Genomic DNA, 18,035 nt, shown 5'->3' on the forward strand with positions numbered 1-18,035 from the left:
GACCTTGGAGAAAACACCAGCAACATTCTTGACCCCACGACATCATCTGACCCCTCTACTTGCTAGAAGTTGTTCATTGGAGAGATGCGGAAGCTCTTTGTGGATGGAGCATCCAACCGGCATGGCGCAGGACTTGGCATAGTCCTCATCTCACCAAACGGCCTGGTTGTGGAGCAAGCAATCAACCTTGGCTTCCCAGCATCAAACAACGAAGTAGAGTATGAAGCACTTCTTGCAGGACTCAAATCAGCATTCTACATGAAGGCCACCGAACTAATGGTCTACAGCGACTCACAGCTGGTGGTAAACCAAATTGCTGGCGACTATGAAGCAAAGGATGACAGGATGGCCAAGTACCAAGAATTAGTCCGAACAGAAATCAAGAAATTTGAAGTAGTAAGAATAGAACAAATTGGCAGGGAGGAAAACAGCAGAGCAGACGAACTAGCAGGCTTTGCGTCAATGGCAGATACGTTCATCCCTCACCCACTACTAATTGACTACCTCCCGAGACCAAGCATTGAGGACCCCGAAGTAGAAGAGGTATGTTGCGCCAAATTAGGCCCCTCGTGGATAGATCCCATCATACTGTTCTTAAAAAACGGCGTTTTACCGGAAGACAAGAAAGAAGCCAACAAAATTAGAGCAAAGTCGCAGCGATTTTGGCTCTCCCCATCTATGGCATTGTACAAAAAGTCATTCTCAGGACCTTATCTAAAGTGTGTCCACCCTAGCAAAGTAAAAGCATTCTTGTTCGAAATACACGAAGGGGTGTGCGGAAGCCACCAAAAAGGAAGATCGTTAGCTTACAGAGCCATTTCACAAGGATACTGGTGGCCATACATGCAGGCAGACTCGGAGAAGTATGTGAAGAAGTGCGAAAAATGTCAGAAGTTCGCACACCAAATACATCAGCCGGCCAGAGAACTCCTACCATTGTCCAGCCCATGGCCCTTTGCAATGTGGGGCTTGGACATAGTAGGACCACTTCCAACAGCACCTAGAAACAGGAAGTTCTTTCTCGCAGCAATAGATTACTTCACAAAGTGGGTGGAAGCAGAAGCATTGGCATCAATCAAGGAAAAAGATGTGAAGAAGTTCGTCTGGCAGAATATCATTACTCGATTCGGTATACCTAAAGTCCTAATATCAGACAACGGCACCCAGTTTGACGGCAGAATCTTTAGAGGCTTTTGTGAAGAATACAAAATAAAGTTCTACAATTCTACACCGACATATCCCCAAGCGAACGACTAGGCGGAAGCGTCAAACAAGGTCATCTTGGATGGACTTAAGAAAAGGTTAGAAAGAGCAAAAGGCAAATGGGCTGACGAGCTTCCTCATCTCTTATGGGCTTACTGCACCACACCTCGACGATCAACAGGAGAAACACCATTCTCCTTAGCCTATGGCATGGAAACAGTAATCCCGCTGGAAATTGGCCTCCCCACAATTAGAAGCGAAAATTTTGATCCAGACTTGAATGGAGAAGCCATAGCATTGGAGCTCGACCTTGCAGAAGAAAGAAGAGAGAGAGCACTAGTTCACATTGCCTCTTACCAACAAGAGTTATCCAGGAAATACAACAAAACAGTGCATCCAAGGCAATTCAAGGCAATTCAAGATCGGAGATTGGGTGCTGCGCAAAGTAATGGGAAACACCTTGGTCCCAGGAGATGGCAAATTAGGGCCTAATTGGGAAGGACCCTACAAAGTGGTCGGATTAGTTGGCAAGGGGGCATACCACTTAGAAGATGAGGACGGCAAAGCAATTCCCAGGCCATGGAACGCTGCCAACCTCAAACTATTTTATTTTTAGCTTTTCTTCAAAATACTTGTAATTTTCTTTTTTCCCCAATAAAACAAGTAGTTTTTTTTTCAGCATAAATGTTTTATTCTGTAAAAAGAGATTGTATTAAGTAAGTTAGGGACATCAACAGCAAGGTTGGTCGGAATAACCAAACACTTTACCCTAGGTTGGCTGGAAAAACCAATCTAGAGGTTGGCTGGAAAAACCAACACCCCTCCTAAGCCCAGGATAAGGATTCAGGCTGCTGGACGTTTGGTCGGAATAACCAAACATTTTATCCTAAATTGGAAGGAATAACCAATCTAGAGGTTGGCTGGAAAAACCAACACCCCTCCTAAGTCCAGGATAAGGATCCAAGCTGCAGGACGTTTGGTCAGAATAACCAAACATTTTATTCTAAATTGGCAGGAATAACCAATTTAGAGGTTGGTTGGATTAAACCAACTCTTGGTACTCTTCAACCGAAGAAAGAACATCGGCTAAAGAGTGGTTGGCTAGATTAAAACCAACTCTTGGTACTCTTTAGCCGAAGAAAGAACATCGGCTAAAGAGTGGTTGGCTGGATTAAAACCAACTCTTGATACTCTTTAGCCGCGGTAAGGACATCGGCTAAAGAGTGGTTGGCTGGACTAAACCAACTCTTGGTACTCTTCAGCCGAAGAAAAGACATCGGCTAAAGAGTGGTTGGCTGGATTAAACCAACTCTTGATAGCCGCGGTAAGGACATCGGCTAAAGAGTGGTTGGCTGGACTAAACCAACTCTTGGTACTCTTTAGCCGAAGTAAAGACATCGGCTAAAGAATGGTTGGCTGGACTAAACCAACTCTTGGTACTCTTCAGCCAAAGTAAGGACATCGGCTAAAGAGTGGTTGGCTGGTTAAACCAACTTTTAGTATTCTTCAGCCGAGGTAGGGATCTCGGCTAAAGAATGATTGGCAGGTATACTCATAATTGCAATGATTAAGACCGAGATAAAGTATCTCGGCAAGAGAATGTTGTACCTCATGCAAGACATCAGTTAGAAAGTAAAGGTATAAGCATAAAGATCAACAGAAATAAGGATCAAAGCCAAAGAGGCTGGAAAAACCAAACTCTTATTATGCTTCAACCGAGATATAAATCTAGGTTGAAGCGGTTGACTAGTATGGCCAGTCTAATTGCAAAATTAAAACCAGGATGAATTATCTCGGCAAGAGAATGCACTACTTCATTCAAACTACAATAAAAAACAAGTAAAGCAGCAAACCGAGATAACAGTTAGAGCAATAGAAGATTTTTTCATTAGCAAAGTTTAAAGCAAAATACAAATGAGGGACCCCAACCTGGTTACAAACTTTTTTTCCAACAAAAGGAAGAAAAATACAAAGTCAGTCAAACAGGTCATCAAGATCGGCATCAATATCTACACGGAGCCCGGTTTCATTTGGTAGCGCGGTCTCAGTTGGATGAACGGTTTCAGTAGGCAGCTCGCTGGTCAGGTCTTCCACCAATGTCTCCAACCGAACTAATTGTTCGACAGGGTCATTGACAACCGAAGTATCCTTTGGCACAGCTTCTTCTTCATCATCTGAGTCCTCAAGAAATTGTTGCTGAAGAGCAGCAGCATATTCCGTCATAGAGCCCGGAATGAAGTATGCTGGAGTGTTGAAGACCTCAGTCCCTGGATCGTGACCGAGCTGCTCTACAGCCGCCCTCCAACCGCACTTGAAGAAGAGATCCTTAGCAGCTTCACATTGTTTAATGTAAGTCGCCTCCCCCTCCTTGAAACCCCGGAGCTCGGCATCATCAGCATCCTTCTTCAGCTGCTCTATCTCGGCGTTTTTCTTGCCCTCAAGTTTAGCAAGTTCGCGCAAATATTTTTCTTTGATCACGGTTGCGGCTTTTTGTTTTTCTACTTCAACCGAGCTAACAAGTCCGGCCAGACAACCATTCTCGGAATTTAGCTCAGCTATTTGTTTCCTGGCTTCTTCTAGTTCGGCAGTTTTTTCAATTACCTCGGCTATGGCTTGCCTTGCAGTCTTGCGAAGTTCCAACACGCACTTATGGGCGATGTGGCTCTTCTGCATGGCCTGCAAAAGAAGGGGAAAGACTTATAATCAAACCAAGATGAAAGTTGTGCAAATTAGAAAGATCAACAGAAAAAGCTACTTACAAGCACCATGGATTTCGTGACCGAACGAATGGCTTTTAGTTCGGTCATATTTTTGTGATGCTCCATGTCTGCTGGAAGGCAAACACTCCTGGCAAGATTGAATGCCATCATGTGATCCTTCTCAGCGACCACCGAGTCAGTATCCTGAATATCTCGGTTTTGGAAAGTGATTTTGGGCGCCCACTTGGAGGAGCCAGCCTAGTCGGAGTGCTCCGGTTGCGGGCTCGGTGGAGGGCTTGGTGGAAGAAGGGTTTCGTCTTCATCAACTAGGCGTTGCTCGGTTTGGGTAGTCCGGGCACGCTTGTTTGGGCAAGATGAGAACGGTTGTTGAGATGGAAGGGCCACCACAGTCTCCTGAGCCTGGTTGGACGGTGGTACCTCGACTCGGTTGGTTTCGGTTAGGAGGGCCCTTACTCTATTCCTCTTCGCCATTTCTTCTTCAGCAGTAGTGCGGACTAGGTTGATTTGTGGCAAGGTCGGGTCCGGTTCAGGAGAGGCCTCTAGCAAAAAATCTGTTACTCTGGCTTTTCGTTGGCTACTATATGTATACGTCGGCTCAAAATTTAGTAGTTTGGCCCAGCTTCTTTCAGGGTATCGTAGTGCGGCGCGAAGTGTGCCTAGGTTGGGGTAACTGTATAATGACTTAAGGTGGGCTAAATCTGCATAAAGAAAGCAAGTGTTAGTCCGGTTCAGAAATAGGAGACCGAAATAAAGAGAAGCATGCAATAGAGCCAAGGTAATTATACCGGTGGTTCTTTTATTCCAGTTTATTCGGTCACCAGGAATCTGGGCTTCATGGTCTTCGAAGTTCCCAGAAACCCAGAAGAAATCATCATCGTTCAAGTCTTTATCCTGTGTGTCCGTTATTATTTTCTCTCGACGACGTCGTATTCTTAGATAGTAGACCCAGCCATCTTCTTTTGATCCTATTGAATATTGATGAAAGAGTTCGGCTAAGCCGAGGTTAATGCCAGCTCGGCGGTTTAGCTCGGCTATATTGTTAATTATGCGGTATGAGTTTGTGGAAAGCTGAGTTGGGCATATCCTAGTTTGCCTAAGGAATTCACAAAGTAAGGGCTGAACAGGGAATCTTAGGCCGGTTTCTACAATGAAAAGGAGGGTGAAGGGAACAAAACCAGGGTTCCCCCAAGGTATGATATCTTGTTCGGCCAAGGTGAGATGGACGTCATTAGGGATGTTATAATCCTTTCGGAATTTGGCCAAACCCCCCGGTGTGTCTACCAAGAACCTATATTTACCCATTCTCTTTTAAGTTACGAATAAATTAAGCTTGTGTTAGCTCGGTCGGAGAAAGGTGCTGAGTAGTTCGGTTGAGCGCTCAAAGGAGTGCCTGGGCAACCTAAAGTCTGCAAAGTGAAAAAAAAGGTGTTAAGCACAGCTCGTGGGACCGTGCTAAAAGAACAAAAATGGGCAAAATAAATATAGTCCTAGCTCGGTTTGAAGAAAGAATTTGGTATCTTGGTTTGTGCAAGGGGTTCGTTATTTCGTTTTGTGCAAAGGTTAGTGTTAGCCCGGTTGAACCTCTAGGGGCAGCGCTCTCTGTTCGGTTTGAACTACGACGGCTGGGTTAGCCCCAAGTTATAGCTCGGCCGTGGTTGAGACTAACACACTATTACGCAGACTTAGTGCGGATTGCTAGCTCGGCTGAGTTAAAACAAGAGGTGGTTTGACTTGTTGAAACTATTGTTATAACGTGAGGTGTTAGTTCGATTGAATGGCCTGGCTAGAGTGACATCAACTACAAACTACTTTTTAGTTCGGTTGTACAGTGATTTTGGATCAAAATCAGTGTTTCAGTTTATTCATGAAAAGCTAGAGGTTCTATTACACAAAAGAAAGGTATGTGTTTAGAAAAAACACACAAAATACATGTATTGTAAAAGCAAATGGGAAAAACAACAAAAACAAGGCAGATTTGAGTAAACTTACCAGGTCAAGAGGAAGAAATCGGAGATGGAAACAACGGCAATGAAGAACACGAACTCAGCAAGTTCAGGGTTAAAGAAGCTTAGGAACGAGAGAGTTTGAAGAGGAAATGAATAGTGTGGTGAGTGATTCGAAAAAACAAAAAGTTTTGTTTTGGTGGAAGGACCAGAGGCGGGAACTGTTCAAAATACACGGAGTACGAAGACGGCGTGACAGCTACATTGGGCCAATCAGAGGGGGCCACGTGTCATAGGAATGAGAAGCGATTCAGTTGCTGTGATTGAAGAGACGTTTTGACTGGACAGGTACAGCCCGGTGTGAATTTAGCTCGGCTGGAAAGGCTAAAATGGTTTTTAACCTGGCTGGAAAGGCTAAAAGGGTTTTTTACCCGGCTGGAAAGGCTAAATGGTTTAAGTTCGGTTGGAATTCTGAAATTTTTTAGCTCGGCTGGTAACAGGTAATCCCTATCATGCTACGCAGATGGAATTAAGGGGCAATTGAGAGGGTAATTTATACTTATAAATTAGGCCGAGCTGGGTAATGGGCCGTTATGGGCCACATTGCGAAGGGCTGAGTAAAAAGGTCATGAAATTACTCCAGCCCAAGAGAGGTGTAAAGTTACTCCGATCCCAAAGAGCTTATGGTAAGTTTGATCGTCACTCACAAAGTTATCCCGGTTTGGACCGGAGTATTGGTTATTCCGGTCTAGACATACCGTGGTTAGCATTAAGAGCCAAGGTAAGAGCAGTGAATGACAGAGCCGAGCTAATGTTATCTCGGTCTAGTCTGCGGCTTAGCATAGCCATGCTTACCTCAGTCATGTTGAGGTCTGACCATGATAGAACCATCTCACTTAGTTTATGCAGTGAAGGGGGTGTTGAAGGATAGGCATTATCTTTCAGGAGTATGAATCCTAGGAGGACTCTATATGGAGGAATAAAAGTCCTACTAGGATTGTGCCACGCGGAACCTATAAAAACTTACATCACCTATGGAGAGGTAACACACAACTTTGATTCTCAAATACACAGAGCTTTTTGTCTTTGTCTATTTTGCTGACTTAGGCATCGGAGAGGTATCCGGCACACACCCGCCGGCTAGCTCACGTTTGTGTTTTCAGGGAGTAAATCGACATCGTTTGGAGGAGCGCAGACTTGATCAACAGGATTATACGAGAAGATTTATTTCTTTCCCGTACACCTCTATTTTGTGTAAATAATCAAAACTGATACTATATGATTTTCTGTGTTTATATAGACTTAGTGTGTATATGTGTATGCGTTTGGTGTACGTAAGGCAATGATCAACTATCTTTTGTTTTTCTATCAATTTTTCTAATCTAATCACAAAATTAGACCCAGCCTAATGCTCTCACATATTAGAGGATTATCTGACTATAATCGAATTCTCTGCACTTAAAATGTTTCCTTGGCTATTGACTTTGAGGTTGTGTTCCGTTTGATTGGTGAATTTGATGAGTTAAATGAAAAGGAAAAATTGAAATATAATCACACCTGTTGTTTACATAGGAAAAGAAAGTGAGAGAGAAAGGCAATTTATTTTTTATCTTTTCAGTTCACTTTGTTTAATTTATGGATTTGAAAAGTGTTTTGGAAACGAAAAGGAAAAAAAGGTGTAATATGTTTAAAACATAATTATATTTCATATATATTTAACACATTCTTGTTTTTGGATATTTACCAATAAATCTCATCTCACCAACAAGTATTCTAATTAGTCTCAAATTTTTTCTATTGATTTGTTAAGTCCTATTAGTGAAGAGTTTCTTTCTGTGTAGTCTTATTTTTTATTTTGGTAGACAGTTATACCCTTTTATTAATGTGACGGGTATGATGTGATATCTAATGTGACAGGTATTAATATGATACTCCAATAATGTGACACTCTAAAAAAAATTAAAAACTCTTTAGTGTACTTTTTCTAAATGTGACAACGTGAAGGGTATGATATGACACTCCAAAACTTTTACTGAAAAAAAAATAATAACACCTTAGTATACTTTTTTCAAACGTAACAACGTGGAAGGTATGATGTAACACTTCAAAAAAAATAAAAACTCCTTAGTATACTTTTATCAAATGTGACATCATGACAGGTATGATGTGACACTTAAAAAAAATTAAAAATTTCTTAGTGTATTTTTCTCAAACGTGACAATGTGACAGATATGATGTGACACTCTAAAAAAATTAAAAATTCCTTAGTGTGCTTTTTCCAAACGTGACATGTGACACTCTAACGTGACGAGTATGATGTGACACTCTAAAAAAAATCAAAAAAATTTAGTGTATTTTTCTTAAATGTGACACTTTAACGTGACAGGTATGATGTGACACTAAAATTTTTTAGTGTACTTTGTCTAAATGTAACATTCCAATGTAGTGGATAAATGAGTCACTATACATCCAAAAGGACTTAATGGATCACAAGAAAAAATATAGGACTATATGAATTACAAGTCCAAAATATGAGACTTATTGGTCAATATCCCTTTTTTTTTTCTTTTCTAAGTCGATTCTCAAATTCATAAATCAAATACAGCTTTAGGCTCTTTTCTTTTTCTATTTTCAAACTCAGCCGAATATAATTTGAAATTCGAATCTTATTTCTTTTTTCTTTTCTTTTTATTTTCTATTTTTTCCGTCGAATCTTGCAATCAAACACAGTTTAAAAAATCCTTGTTGAACCATGTCTAAGGTTTGACAATGTGTTAGCCATCCTCTTACAAATTTTTTAAAATGAATAGGAAGTAAGTTTTTAAATCAAAATATAAAATCAGCACCAATAACAATAGCTTAAAAAAAATTAATTATGACTTATTTTAATTTTGGAGTATGTGTCAAATAATTTGGTGCAAAATAAGTTGAAAAAAAATTAATTATCATAAAAGATGGGGAAAGGAACTTTTAACTCTTCATGATTAGCAGTTTTTAACTTAGAATAATTTGCACCAAACCATGCCAACATAGGAGTATTGGGAATTGGGTGACTCGATCATTAAATTTGTTAAAATCATCATCCACATAAAAAAAAAAAAAAAAAAAAAAAAAAAAAAAAAAAAACTTCTATAGCAATAAAATCGGTTGTATTAATTGTAAATTAAATTGTGAATCATTTATGGAGAATATGTATATGAGTTTTTCTTTCCATCAATATAGAAAGTGTTGAGACTTGGATCTCAAGCCAATTATCAATGAGATTTGAACCTCAAATTCAAAAGCTAATAACTTTGGCATTGGCCTCGCAACAACGAAGGGTTATGCATACAATAATTTGAGAAAATTTCATTTATCAATTAGATCCTTATCCTTTTAATTAGATGAATTTTATAATTGAACTATTTGAATGGGGTTAGGACTGGAATTTTTAAAAAATATAGGACATGAAATTTTTAGATCAATTTTATAATGAAAAATGCTTCGGACCCCCACTGGGGGTCGACCCCCAGTGAGGTGGCGCATCGTGATTGGACAAAAAAAAACTGTTTTTTTTTCTGAGTTTCAGCCAGTGGGGGCTCGCCACCTCACTGGAGGTGCGACCCACTGGGGGTCTGCAGCATAGTTGTTTTATAACTAAACTTTAACCACAGACAACTGTTGTTTTATTTTATTTTAATCTAGTACTGTGTGTGTACCTCTTTTGCTAATACAAATCTTCATTCCTTTTCAGAGCTTTGCACTTGACAAGGAGACTGGCAAGAAATGCGTCACACTACCGGCCCGGAAGCTCAATATTGCTTGGAAAAATGGTCCACAGCACTGGCAATGGATAACTTTACCTGAATCAAGGTCTCCCCCAATCTTTCTCTCTTGTGTTTTGTGTTTTTTCTATAAATGCCATAAAGCTTGGAAACCGATGTGGGATACAAATGCGATATGATGATATGTACAACAAAATCTATAAAAGAAAATTAGATACAGATTGAAATAAATTTTTTGACGTTACATTATACACGAGCTCAGAAAATAGTGAGAAATAATTCCTTAAGAATTCGATATTAGTTTAAGAGTCAACAGTCAGTTCACTCTTTTTTAGTGCTGCGTTAATTTGATAAAAATTGAAAAAGTAGTGTACTACTTTAATGTCACTATTATGTTTTTTTGGTGTAAAAAAAAAATAAATAAATTGATTTGTTTTTTTATTCCAACAATTATACTCTAATATACATGACAGATGTCAAACACATTTTTGCAAGCATCCAAAGAATATCGATATTTAATATTGGTGCAATACGGATCCGACTCCCTTCACTCTATGTCTGGTTTTACTATTCTTAGCATTAATCTGTGCATAAAAATGTGCAGATTTTGGAAGGTGGCACGAGTCCAGGGTGTTTGTTGGCTTGAAATTTGGGGCAACATAAAGACTGGAATTGTAACAACCCACATTTATGTCTTAGTCATGTTCATGAACATTTGTATGATTACGACTCGTTAAGCTTGCATTTGTATGTTTGTGACATGTTTTGCCTAAGTAAGATTCATGCCTTGTTTTGATGCCTATGTGATTTGCTTAAGTGTTGTCTACATGCTTTGTTCCTTCCTTGGTGTCTCAAGCCTAAGTTATGTTAAGCCAAAGTCATGCCAAGCCTAGGTTATGTTAAGCCTAGACCATTCCAAGCCGAGGTCATCTTCAGTCTAGAATTATCTTGGAACCACTTTGTTCGACCTCCACCTTCGCCCTGACATATTGACCGAGATGTCATTATCTAGGCCGAGGTGTTCATCACCAAGGCCGAGATGTGTACTATCTAGGCCGAGATGTCACCTTTGCACCTAAGTGATCTTGTCCTGGAGTGGTATGACCTAGACTGAGGTGTGGCACATCTAGGCCAAGGTGTGGCACAGCTTAGTCAAGTGTTGTCCTTCCTAGCCGAGGTCGTTGTCACCTTAGTTGCCGAAGCTTTGTCCTTAGCCGATGTCATCACTTGCCGGAGTACCTTACCGGGTAGCTTGTTAGATACACTTTGTCATAGTCTTGTCTTGTCAATCTATCACCTTTTTTAGGAGAACCAACCAGCCGTTGCCACGTGTCCGAGCTGAGTGTTAAGTCAGCCGATAGAGAGAGAAAACCTATCATTTCTATATCTTTGTTTTGAAGAGGAGAGAGAAGCTCTAGGTGAGGAAGAGGAGTTCTTGAGAGGAGGTAGATTTCCAAACTTGATCCCTAGAGATCGAACCGTTTGATTCATGTTCTAAGGTTAGATTCTTGATCTGCTCATGTTGTTCTTTATGTTCATGTTATTGCATTGCATGATTGAAAATAATTTGTAAGCCATGCATTGCTTTGAAGTTCGGTTTCAGAAAGAGAAAATAGCATTCATGTGTTCTTGAAGAAAAAGTCTTGTTTGATCTGAAAGTTTGCATTAAGATTCATATTTTTGTGTTTGTTCTCACAAGATCCTTGAATATGGGTACCCAAGTCCATGTTTTTGAACTCATAGCATGAAATCTCAGATTTTGTAATAGCAAATTATGATCCTTGCATCCATCTTCCTCATGTTCATGTTCTTCATGTTCATCATGTTCTTCACGGGTGGAAACCCAGATCTCCAGACTTCACTTCCCAATGTGTAGTCGCCGAGATCACTCTTACCCAGACCTCACACATAAGCCAAGCATCGTATCTCACCTTGGCCTACCTTGCATGATCACTTACACCTTTAGTTTGTCTTGAGCGCACCTCGGCATGCAGCCGCACGCCGAAGCCTAGGTAGCCACACCTCGGCCAGGAGGTGTGGGACCTCGGCAAAGACCTGGTTGGTACCCAGCATGTCTTCCTGACATGTAAAACAGTGTTTTGACTTCCAGCGTGTTTTCCCGAGATCATTTGCATGCATGTAAGACTTGTTTTAAGAAGTGCATTCAGTATGCTTTGCCATGTGTTTGTAGGACTTGGACCTTTGCCTTGATCCCGACGTCCCAAGAACTATGTGAGTGGTATTTTTAATAAAGCTATGTTATAAGGTTTTGATAAAGCTTTGCCTTGTTTTGATAAAAGTATTTGTTAAGCATGAATGATGTCCCTATTTTATGTATCAAGTATAAGCTTTGTTTTGGATGACATTCTTGGAACCGTCCTTTCGTGTTAGGGGACGTTAAGCCTATATAACATAGTCCGTACGTGCTAGGGGACTATAAGCATTCATAGCACACGTGTGAAGTCCGTACGTGCTAGGGGACTATAAGCATTCGTAGTACACATGTGAAGTCCGTACGTGCCAGGGGACTATAAGCTTTTGTGGCACCTTTGTTGTTTTGTCCGGAATGTCATGACCCCATGTTTTAAGATTTGACGTATGTTAAGTAAGTAAGTTTTGAAAGACCAAGGTTCGGTTGATGTTTGGTTTCAAATCAAGTTAAGCTATGTTATGTGTGGTTTTGACAAGGATATACTATGTATTGCTTTGAAAAGACCTCGAGAATCATTCATTTAACCCCTTTATTACTTATACCATTCACTGAGTATCCAAGCTCACCCTCCCTATGTATGTATGTAGGCAACAAGCAAGAAGTCGGCTACGCCGAGATGTGTGTTTTGTATGCATGTTATGTCAGCAGTGAGGATGTCGGCAATCTTGAAGCTTTTGTATTTGAACATGTCGGCTTGAGAAGCCCTTTTGTTAAGATGTAACATTTATTTTTGTACTTCATTTTATTTGTATTCAAGTTTTAAAGCTATGTAAAGATGTATGCCATTTCATTTGACTTATGCACTGCTCTTATGGACCACTTGTATTTTAGATTATTGCTTCCGCACTTGTGAGCCCCATATATTTATACTCTGATTGTGTGTGGATTTTGAAAGTTGGCCTTCGGTAATCTCGGATTACTGGCCATCACGGCACCAAACTACTAGGGGCGGTTTGGGGTCGTGACAGGAATGCTATCCCCAAAGACCACTTATGCAACATTCTTTATATTCAAAATCATGGAGAAATTTTCTAGACTTGAATCGGTCCTTATGAAGGTATCAGTTAGATTTGTCGGTGAAATGGAAGTTGGCAATGGAAAAGAAGATTACGGCAGCACTATGGAGTACTGAGCGGAAGGGGGTAGTCCGTTAGTACCCCAATGGTATGCTCTTGAAAGTAATGTATCAGTTCTCTTGCTGCCATGACGAGAGCAAGGATGAGTTTTTCCAATGAAAGGTAACGTGTTTTGGCGTCAACCATTGCTTTGCTCACATAATAAACTGGCCGCTGCTCCCCTAGTTCTTCCTTTAACAGTACGGCGCTGAAGGCCTAGTCGGAGACTGCCAGATATAAAATAAGCGGATCACCTGCCGAAGGTGTTGTTAAGAGTGGAGCTGATCGGAGATAAGTCTTCAAACCTTCCAAGGCGGCTTCGCACTCGGCGGTCCATTCGAAAGCTTTTTCCTGCCGCAGGGTATGAAAGAATTGTCGACAGCGATCTATGGAACGACTGATGAATCTGTTGAGTGCGGCGGTCATTTCCATCAGTTTTTGAACATCTTTGACCGACCAAGGTAAGCCGAGTTCTAGAATTGCTGTGATTTGCCTCGGGTTGGCTTCGATTCTGCGGTGGTAAACAATGTAGCCAAGGAATTTGTCGGATTCGATGCCGAAGGCACATTTCGAAGCATTTCAGTTTCATTTTGTATTTACAAAGAATGTCGAATGTCTCTTTTAGATCGGCTAGATGAGTTTGCTCTTCTTTGGACTTGACTACCATATCATCAATGTACACTTCCATAGTACGGCTGAGTTGCTCCTTGAACATGGCAGTGACAAGTCATTGGTAGGTTGCCCCCGCATTCTTCTGCCCAAAAGGCATAACCTTATAGCAATAGGTTCCTCTGGAAGTGAGGAAGGCGGTCTTGTCTTGGTCCTCCGGATGCATGGCAATTTGATAGTAGTCTCTGTATGCGTCCAAGAAGCTTATACGTTGATAATGTGTCATTGCATCGACGAGTTGGTCAATTCTTGGAAGGGGAAAGTAATCCTTGGGACAAGTTTTGTTTAAGTCCGTGAAATCCACACAAACACGCCAAGTTCCATTTTTCTTCTTTACGACCACAATATTCGATAGCCATGTAGGATAGGTCACTTCATGGATTGCCCTGGCATCAAGTAACCGGTCAACTTCTTCAACAATGGCAGCAGTGTGCTCCTCGGCTAACCGCCGGCTTTTTTGGATAATCGGCTTACATTTGGAATCAACGTTCAAGCAGTGTTGAGACACAGATGGATCCACCCCCGGTATCTCATATGGTGACCATGCAAAGATATCAAGGTTGTCGAGTAAAAAGGAAATTAGCTCCTATCTATCAACTTTATTCAGGGAGGTGCCGACCATGAAGAACTTGTCAGAATTTCCATCAATTTCAACCCGATCCAGGGCTCCGGTTGCCTTTTCACTTGGAAGCCGCCCAACGTCGTCGAGGCTCTCTCAATCCGGCACCTCAATTGAATTCACTTCTAGCTCCCTTGGTATTTTTGCGGCAAGAAGATAACATGCATGCGCCGATTTCTGGGAACCTTGTATTTGCTCAATGTCGCATTCAGTCGGAAAGCAAAGTAGTTGATGATAGGTGCTCGACATGGCCTGCATGGTATGTAACCAAGTTCGTCCCATGATAAGATTATACAGCGAAGGGTGATTGACAACCAAAAACTTTACATCCACTGACCGGGAGCCCGCCCAAATTGGTAGTGTGATTTTGCCCAACAGATATTTTAGATTAGCGTTGAAGCCGAATAACGGACAATAAGCTGGACACAGGTCTGACTCAATGAAACCGAGTTTGACGAAAGTCTTATAGTACATAACTTCTGAAGTGTTCCCCTGGTCAATGAGAACATGGTCAACGGTGAATCAATTTACGCGTAGCTCGATGACCGAGGGATCAATGTATGGGAGCGTTACGCCGGCCAAATCAGAATCATCGAAAGTAATACTCGGAGCTTCATGGGGCCGTTTCGCTGGTGTGATTTACTTTTGAGGGTCAGGATGCGACTGAATTATATGTACCGCGGATGCCGTCGGCAAGCTGTATATCATATGGATTATGCCGAGTGGGGGTGAATCTTGCCGTAAAGCAACTATTTTTGTTGAGTTGTTTTTTCGGACGTGTTGCTTAAGCCGACCGTCTTGTACTAACTGCTCAAGGTGGTCTTTCAACGCATAACAACTGTCGGTATTATGACCGTGGTCTTTGTGATATTCGCACCGTCTATCCCGTCCTCATTGATGATAAACCTTGCCCTGAAGGACTTTTGGAGTTGATGGAAGCTCTTAATCGATGCCGGTTCCAATTTATAATACCATCTGACGGCCAATGGTCCCAAACTGCTCGGAAATATTCGACACATAAGGGCCTCGTTGTCTGCATGTAGCGTCATGGCTTGCTTATAATGACGGATGTGATTGGTGGGGTCCGATTTTCCATCATATAGGATGAACGATGGAGCTTTGAACTTTTTGGGTAGTACTGCCCTTGCGATCTGTCGCACGAAGCGGTCATGTTGATCCTCTTCATCTAAATCATTTCTTCTTCGTTTATTCCGTGCACGCAGACTCTCTTCAGAAGAACTGGAGCCTTCGACTCGTCCCTTTTTGGATTCTGGGGATGACGAGTCAGAATCACTGCCACTATCTTGTCTCCGAATTCGAGGTCGTCGACCATCCTTTCTCAGAGGTCGTCCCGGATCTTGGCGCACGGCCTGTTGGGATTTTGCCTCCTCCAAGGCCAAATCTTGTCGAAGGCACTCGTTCTCAGCCATCATGTTTTCCAACCTCTGTTCATTTTGCTTCACCTGATCCATAATCGCTTGCATTGTCTCATGTGCTGATGTCGAGGGTGAGGTCTGGGCAACTAAGTCGAAGTTCAAGGCTCTTCGTGCGGTAATGTTTTCTGGTCCAAGGATGGTGCTTGGAGTGGTATCAACTCGTAGCGTAAGGTCGTCAGCGACTACCGGAGGATCCTCCGTCACGCCCGCCATGGATGTGCTGGAGTATTCCCACAGACGACGCCAATTGTGGAGAAGTGGTTTGGAAATACTCTTTGGATCCAATAGGACTCTCGAGATCCTCAGCTAATCACCTGAAAATGAATGAGCACTCCGGTCGGGAGTGTCGGAATTAGCACTCTGACGGATAAGTCAGTGTATACTCTCTTGGTTGCTTATATCTTAAGTTAAACTTACTTGTTCTCATATGCCCTCTCTTAGCTGATGCTCTTCTTATTTATAGTCATCCTTGATGTTGATGGTTGGGCCCACCTTTCGTCCAATGAATAATCCCTCATTCGGTTAACTGTTCGTACTCGGCCAAATCTATAGCTGATTATTCGGCCGATCTAGTTATTCAGCCTCCGTCCCTCCGGGATAGAGCCATATAATACATAACTTGGTTTCTTTCCTCGAGTTACTCGGCCTCCGTACGTAATAGTCTTATTCAGCCCCCACAATTTGGTTTGGTTTTTTTAATTTGTGATTCGATCCTGATTTGGAAAATTAGAAATTTCATAACCGAGGATTGGTTTTAGATTTAAATCAAACCGGACAATATAACTTAAATCATATATGTTTATTTGTTGCACCATTAACTCTTATATCATAACACTACTTAAGGTATAATTAATGAACTCTTAAATCATAATTAAAATAATATCGTAATCAACATCACAATAATTCATACTAACACTAGAAAAGTCATAACCAAAGATTACAAAAATCGTAACCAAAAATGCATATACTGTAAAATTTCCTCATGTAAAGTATATATATTTTTCCATTTTACAATGTCAGATTTTGTGTATTGTATCTAAATTATGACATTTGCGAGATTACTTATCACAAATGTTATATCCAAAAGAGTTATTTAAGATGATTTAAATAAGTGTATTTTTACTTTTCACGAAAAGATGTGCAGAAAATTAAAGAAGTGATGTAACTCAAAAAAAGATTTTAAAAAAATAGATAAATACATTTTTTAGTGCATCTCAAACCACCCCTTCGGTCATAACTAAAAAATATATATGAGTTACAACTAAATATTACGAGGTGTTTTAGGAAGATAATTAAAAATTGACTTTTTAACTTTTTTGGACTTTGTTTTTAAAAAATATATATATAAAAAATATGAGAGGTAATGTAACTAAAAATGAATTAAAAGCTGTAAATAAAATAACACCTACCACTATAATAAATTATAACTAAGGGGTTGTTTGAGGTGTTCTAAATAAGTGCACTTTTTATCTTTTTGAACTAAAAAATTGAGGAAAAAAAAAGATAGATATTTGGGTTAATTTTTTGTCTTTTTATGAAAAAATGTGTAATAAAAAATCGTATAAATATAGAGAAAATGTTTGGTGGCCACAAATTCTGTGGCTCAAATGGCCCGAAAACAACGTCGTTTTGGCATTTTCGGACCATTTGAGTCACAGAATTTGTGGCCACCAATCATTGCCGTAAATATAGTGTGCAGTGGAAGAAAGATGATTCATGGTACGGCTACCTGCGGCTGCCCAGCATGTCCAATAGAAAAATAATCAACTCCTTCGGGGATAAATAACTTTTGGACAGTGATGGTTAGTCCGTGGGGGCCATTATGGGTCCCATTTTAATAATATAAACTATTCAATATGTATAATTCGTCGAGTATTATATGCTTATAAAAAATTACGTTGATCGGATATCGGTAGTTATATGATCAGATTAGTTTTTTTTCAACAGTTAACTATCACACCATCCGTTTTGTTTATACAAAACTGATTTGATCATATAGTTAACGATATCCGATCAACGTGATTTTTTACAAGAATATATTAATCAACGAGTTCTACATGTTGACAGTTCAGATTATCAAAAAGGAGTCCTTAACGGGCCCCCATGGACTCAATATTTTTGTGACTTTACATATAAAAAAAAATTGCCACAAACAAATCAATGTAATGCCTGTCTCTGCACAACAAGACGGCCAAGAACAAGTGCTGTCCATTTATACTTTTGTAATATATAAAATAACAATTATTCATCCCACTAAAAATATCACCACTAATAGCACTAATGCATTAAAAAAGTAAAAAAAAATAAATAAATACAACTCCAAGACCAAAACATCACATCATTAATGGCGGGAC

At 40.5% G+C, this 18,035-nt stretch overlaps 1 long non-coding RNA gene across 1 annotated transcript in view; it reads left to right on the forward strand.

Moving 5' to 3' along the window:
- The window catches only part of LOC114322140 (uncharacterized), a 57,725-nt gene that overhangs the window by 22,836 nt on the left and 16,854 nt on the right, over positions 1-18,035 (forward strand). The window lies entirely within an intron of this gene.

Source organism: Camellia sinensis, chromosome 6, assembly GCF_055761805.1.
Source record: "Camellia sinensis isolate YWXY chromosome 6, ASM5576180v1, whole genome shotgun sequence".
NCBI classification, from domain to species: domain Eukaryota; kingdom Viridiplantae; phylum Streptophyta; class Magnoliopsida; order Ericales; family Theaceae; genus Camellia; species Camellia sinensis.